At 60.1% G+C, this 6,131-nt stretch overlaps 1 long non-coding RNA gene across 1 annotated transcript; it reads left to right on the top strand.

The window, feature by feature from the left end:
* The first annotated feature begins 609 nt into the window (after window positions 1-609).
* On the top strand, window positions 610-2,135 carry LOC115281004. Its single transcript, XR_003904028.1, has 2 exons — window positions 610-1,643; window positions 1,738-2,135. It is a non-coding gene; the product is annotated as an uncharacterized LOC115281004 (long non-coding RNA).
* The last annotated feature ends 3,996 nt before the right edge of the window (window positions 2,136-6,131 follow it).

The raw sequence follows: 6,131 nt of genomic DNA on the forward strand, positions 1-6,131 counted from the left end.
CAGCGGGGACACATCAACCACAAACACCCCGACAGGAAAGACGTTGATCCCAGCCCAGAAAGCCATGGTACAAAAAAACAAACACAGCCGCCCCCACTCCCTGTCCTGAGTGGCCGCCAGACGCGGAGGTCAAGGTCAAGGTCCTCGGGCTCTCAGTGGCCGAGGTCTGTATTGTGCCAGCTCTGGCCCCGACTTTAAAGCCCAGAGCCTTCCCCGGGCTCTCATGTTATTTTACCACTTTTTACAACACGAATGAGTTCCCGGCACACTGCCCCTCGCCCTCCCCTCCCCTTCCTGACCCAGAGCCAGAGGCGCTCCCCCCACCCCGAAGGGGCTACAGGCCCGAGTCCCCTCCACACACCCCCCTGGGACAGACCCGCTGGGGATTCTTATGTGGGCAGCCCCTGCCCACCTCCCTACCTGCATCTCCCTTCCTGGGGCCGGGACATGCTGCTCTCCTGCCCCTGACGTCCCTCCTGTCCACGGAACTCCGGGCCGCACCTGGGGCTCCTCATTCTGTGCGCGCCCACCCACTCCGTCTCGGTCAAGGGCGCCTCCATCACCCCCAGCGCTAAGGCCGGCCTCAGGGAGCCCCTCGCAGCCCCTGCCCCCCTCTCCCCGCACCCAAGGCAGCCTCGGGCCCCACAGGCGGCAGCCTGGCTCGTCACGTGTCCCAGACACGCTCACGTTCTGCGCATTCCCTGTCGCTGCCCCGCCGCCTCACCTCTGGCTGCGGTCGTGCCGCTAGCCTCTCCCTGTCCCCGTCTGCGCAGACGCCCCGCTCCGCTCGCACCCGGCCCACGCTTCCCTCCACAGCGGGCGTCAGCAGGCCACAGCCCCCTTTCCACGCCTGGGCTTCTTTACACGCGGCACCCGGCGCAAGCTTTCCCTGTGAATCCACGCCCCAAGTCCCTCCGTGTTGCCGTCTGTGTGTGGGGTCCCCTCAGCTCGGACCGCCGTCCCCAGGCCACTTGTGTGAGCCGCTCCTCACTGTCCTCCCCTTCCTCACCCCTGCCCTGACCACGGGCCTCCCTGCAGCCTGGACGGGGCACTGCTCCTGTCTGCAGGGCTCAGGCCCGCTGCTGGCCCTCTGTGTGTCCTCTGTGTGTCCCCGTGAGGGTGGCGTGCCCACCTCCTCGCTGACCCGCAGCCCAGAATGAACACTCATCGTGCGGAGACTAAGCGAGGTGCTCCAATCCGCAGAGCTCGGGCGCTGCATTCCGTCTCCGAGTCAGCATGCCTGCTCATGCGTCAGCGCCTTTGGCCATGCTGTTCCCTCTCCCGGGCATGCCCTTCCCTTCCGCTTCTGCTCAAGAACTTCTATCAGCAGGCTCAGCCCACGTGCCTCCTCTGCTGTGGTCCTTCCCTCAGCACCCCCCAGACAGCTAACCCTCCCCTGCCACCCCCTGTCCTGTGGGTATGGCAGCGAGGGAGCGAAGCATGAAGCAGTGCGAAGTAGTGGGAGGCAGCATGCAACAGCATGGAGCAGCATGGAACAGACACGGAAGAGTACGGAGCATCCTGGAACACCACAGAGCAGCTGGGGGCAGCATGGAACAGCATGAAGCAGACTTGGAACAGCACGGACAGCTTGGAGCCGCCTAGGTCCTTGGCGCTCACAATAGGGAGCATCGTGTAGGGTGGTGAGTAATCTCCTCCTTGAGATTTCTGGGGTACAGAACTACCTTTCAGCTCTGAGCCCTCTCCCTGACTTGGTATTGTGTGTCATCTGCCCAGCGGCCTCTGCGCTGAGAAGTGGGAGGAAGAGCCCAGTAGCCTGAGTGAGGCGCTCTGAAGACCGTGGCTTCCAGAGCGTGGGTCTCTCCGGACTCTGCAGAATCCCAAGAGCCCCTCCCGAGGCGCGCACACTGGCCCTCGCACGGCTCAGCGCCGCGCCGTAGGGTGCTGGCCGAGTTCTCCTGACCAGCGGGGCAGGGGGGGAGCGAGGTCAGTGCGAGCCTCAGCCCGTCCACGTGCTGACGGTCCACGCGGTCAGCGTGCACACCCGAGGCCACGGCAGCGCCAGATGCATGTCAACAGGAAAAGCGCTCTGCTGTTCCCCACCCCCCGCCCCCTGTACTCAAGGTTGTGTTCGCCAACGGCTGCATTGAAGATTAAAGCCATGTCCTTTTCAATTATTCTGTCAGAATTTCCTGTTCAATGTGGGAATTTTTTTTTAAGCAGCATTGAAATAGAGAAACTATTTTTAAGTGAAGTAAAACCTTCTGGTCCTTTCTGCTGAATTCTGGAAATTCAGAAAGGCCACCCCACAGGTGTCCTAGGTCCCTGTCCTAGGTCCCTGAACACGAACACGAATCGGAGGTATAGACAGCAGACTTTCCGTGTGTACCTGTGATGGCCAGGGAGACACTCAGCCTCTCCCCGTGGTCCAGCCGCCACGTACCGATCACCTCCCGCCCCTGGGTCCCAGCCAGGCCGCAAGGCAGATGGGCTACACCGGGGACGCAGCTGGCGGAGCGAAGCAGGCGCAGCCCTGGCGGAGCCTGCAGCAGCAGGGAAGGCAGCGCACGGAGGGGGGGAGGGGGCCAGCGTGGAATATGCTAGAGGTGACCGGGGCCCCCAAAATGCAGAGTAGAAGCAGGGAGCGGGGGGATGGGGTCAGGGCGGGCCTCACTGAGAAGCTGACATCTGAGCAAAGATTTGCAAGAGAAGCTGACATCTGAGCCTTGCAGATACTGGGGGATGATTCTGGAAAGTTCCAGAGCATCAGAGAGACCAGTGTGGCTGGATGAAGCAAGCAAGGGCAATGCGGCAGGGAGAGTAGGGCAGAGATCTGGTCAGAGGGGGCCAGGTCCAGACGGACCTTGGGGCCACGAGACGGGGGGGACTTGCTCTGAGGGCAGAAGGGAGAGGGCACGTCAGGCAGGGCACATCTCGCTCCTGTTGTGACGCAGGTCACCGGTGAACTACACCAGTAGTGGGGGCGGGAGACACTTGCTCTGTGGTTTCAGCACCCCCGCCACTGGGCTGTGAGATCAAGAGAAAGTGGGGTGTCAAGGGCAAGTGAGGGCATCGGTGCGCAGCTCGGCCTGGAGGGCAGGGGCAGAGGTCGGGGGGTGAGGGTGCGGGACTCCCCCCACATCCCCTTGCAGCTCTGGCTTACAACTCAGAATTTGTGCCTTCTGACCCCCTTTGCCCCCCCCCCGACTCCCCATTTTCCCCAAAGCCCGCATTTTGCCACCAGAAACCTGAACACCAGGGCAGCTTTGGCGGGAAGAGAGGTCAGAAAGCAGGAAGAAAGGTTCGCAGAGCGACTGCCGTGTTGGCCCAGCGCCAGCCTCTCCCCACCGCTGGGGCCTGGGTTAGGGGCTCTGCTCCCAGGGGACTCCACACAGGAGGGAGGGGCCCCCTAGAGGGGTCACACGTACAAGCCGCACAGGAGACGCTGCTCTGTCCTGCTGGAGCACCTCGGACCTCACCCTCCAGGCGGTTCACTTCTCCAGGGACAGTCCTCCCTGTTCCAAGGCGCTGGGAAGGTTCCTCCCCGCGAGGGGCAGTGCCCTTGGCGCCTAGTTACACCCTATGCTTGAGAAACGAACGGTCGTTCCTCCAAAACGGCAGGCCTCCCAGATCTCAAAGTAGAGGTGGGGCCCCAGTTTACCCAGAGCACCGGTGGATGCGGTCTTGTTGTATCTTGTATCACATCGTCCTCTTCAGTAAGTCAAGAACAGACTGTGCTGGAAAAGATTCTTTCACATCCAGAGTTTGAACAGTAACACGGTATCCACCGTGTGAGTAGGGCAGGATCTACCAGAGCAAGTCTGTTGGGCGTTGGTTTCTTGCCATCGCTATTATGTTTTAAAGCTGTAATCAACAGCCACAGCACACACCTTTTTTCCTTAGAGAAATTCCCAGAAGGGGAGTTACTGCGTTAGGGTTAGGGCGCACGGTGTTAAGGCTTTTGATACAAACTCCCGGAAGTCGCCTCTACAGAAATGCTCAAGATATTCTCCCCACCAGCCCTCGTGAGGAAACAACACAGCTTTTAATAAACTAGAAGCCAGCGCTGGCTGGTCCTGAAAAGACCACTGTTGGGTGAGCGGATCCTTTGAATCGGCAGCATCAATAGCTCCTTAATGATGCCACCAGTAGATGGCACTCTTGGCTAAGATTTTAGAATCAGATTTCAAGTAAGGTGTTTTAAGACTCCGTTCAAGTTGCATCAGAGAACTGTGAAATACGTGTATTTCAAAGCATATTTGCAGGTGGAAATCTAGGACGTTATATGAAGACCAATGGACAGTGTTGCATAACCGTGGGAACTTGGGGTCCTGGGGGAGCTTGAAAGCGGTCCTGGGGCGTTGTAACCCGTCTCCCAGGCCCACGGGCACACGTGGTCCCTCCGCCTCCCTGGTTAGTTCTCTTGTTAATCTCTCTTGTTAATCCTGGGAAAGCTGGATGGGACCGGGCTGGTTCCTCCTAACCAGCTCTCCAGGCCCTAGAAGCGCCGCCTGCCTTATCACGGCTGCAGCTTCACAGTTCTGTGTGTGATTATCGATCGCTTCTGTCTGGTTGGAAGAGGCCCTCCCCGTCAGTGTCTGGAGCCCAGGGCAGCACGCGACACGGGGCCCAAGCCCTGCAGGTGTCTGCTGCCTGAGTGCGGATACGGCGCCTGGGACCTGGCCTTAGATCTTTGCTACATGACCGCCCTCCTCGAAATCCACCTCAAGGTGGTTGGGTTTTAGCTGCTATGAGTGATGTAAACAGAAATTTAACGTCAGTCTAGAGATGGATACAGCAGAGGAGGGTAGGGAAGGACCAGAAGTCCACGTAGGTGCAGAGCTGATCAAAAGGCGAGGCCCCAGCCCACTTGCTGGTCAGACAAGTCACATAACCCTGTCCAGCCTGTCTCTCAGCTGCAAATTGGCTCTGAATCAGAGTGTGTACCCGGAGGCCTCCGCACAGTGCCCAGAGCCTCCTACGGGCTCAGTAAGTTTGCTCGGCCATTGGTCATCCGGTCTGCTGCTCAAGGACAGTGGGAAGAACAGGAGTGGAGAGATTGTTTCATTTCCCCTAGGCCGCCAGTTTGGACATCTTGCCAGTTAATATTCGTGGCGGCTGGGATTTCCTTCGGTTCTAACGTTGCAGGGGTGCAGCTGCCACATGGCAGGGGGCCCTGCTGGGGGACTGGGTGGCCCACGCACCTTGGCTAAACACCCCACGATGGGAGGCTGTACGTTCTCTCCCTGGGCGCATGTCAGTTGAATGTATTTTCAATCCTTTCCTGCTTCCAGGCCTGGGGTGACCGGCCATCCTTCCCACTCCTGACCTCTAGCTACCTCACAGCCATTCTTACTTAAGGTGCCTCTTGGCGTCTTCAGGACCTGCAGACTCCAGGCTCTCCGCCCTGCACCTGGCTTTGAATCCCCGTGGGATTTGGGGACAGGGCCCTCAGGGAGCTCCTTCCAGAAATCCCCCATCAAGTCAACGTAAGTGGGCTTAGGCAAACTTCCGCAGCTCCAGACTCTGCTCTTTGGCAGGGAGATTCCCCTTAGGACAGATGGTAATTGTTAGCCTGGGAAGGGGCTCAGAATGTGGCCTTGGTTCCCTCTTTTTTTTTTTAATGTTTATTTATTTATTTTGAGAGACAGAGGGAGGGGCGGAGAAAGAGGGAGAGACAAAATCCCAAGCAGATTCCGGGCTGTCAGCCCAGAGCCGGTGCGCCGGGCTTGAACCCACGACCCACGTGAGATCATGACCTGGGCCGAGATCAAGAGTCCATGCTTAACCGACTGAGCCTCCCGGGCACTTCCCCGGCCTCTCTTCTCTGAGCCCCGCTTGCTCTCCCCGCGACTCAGTCCCACCCGGCCCACGCTGGGCCACCCGTTAGTTTCCCGCAGGAGGGCGGGTTCTGGACACCCTCGAACCTCCCAGGCAGGGGGCGGGTGGCCCCATCGCCTCGGCCCACAGCGCCCCGCCAGGTCAGAGCGCCCTCTTGCGCGGTAGGAAGGCGGGCCTTGTCTGAGCTACAGTCACCCAGCTCCGAGTCTGGGTCAGGGGGTTGGGGGGGGCGCACGGCCCCCAGTCCTCTCGCCCTCGCACGTGCGGCGGTGGAAGGGCAGGGCCTGGGGACGGGGCCGCTTGCCGGCGGGGCGGGGCGCTGGGCGGGG

Source organism: Suricata suricatta, chromosome 16, assembly GCF_006229205.1.
Source record: "Suricata suricatta isolate VVHF042 chromosome 16, meerkat_22Aug2017_6uvM2_HiC, whole genome shotgun sequence".
NCBI lineage: Eukaryota > Metazoa > Chordata > Mammalia > Carnivora > Herpestidae > Suricata > Suricata suricatta.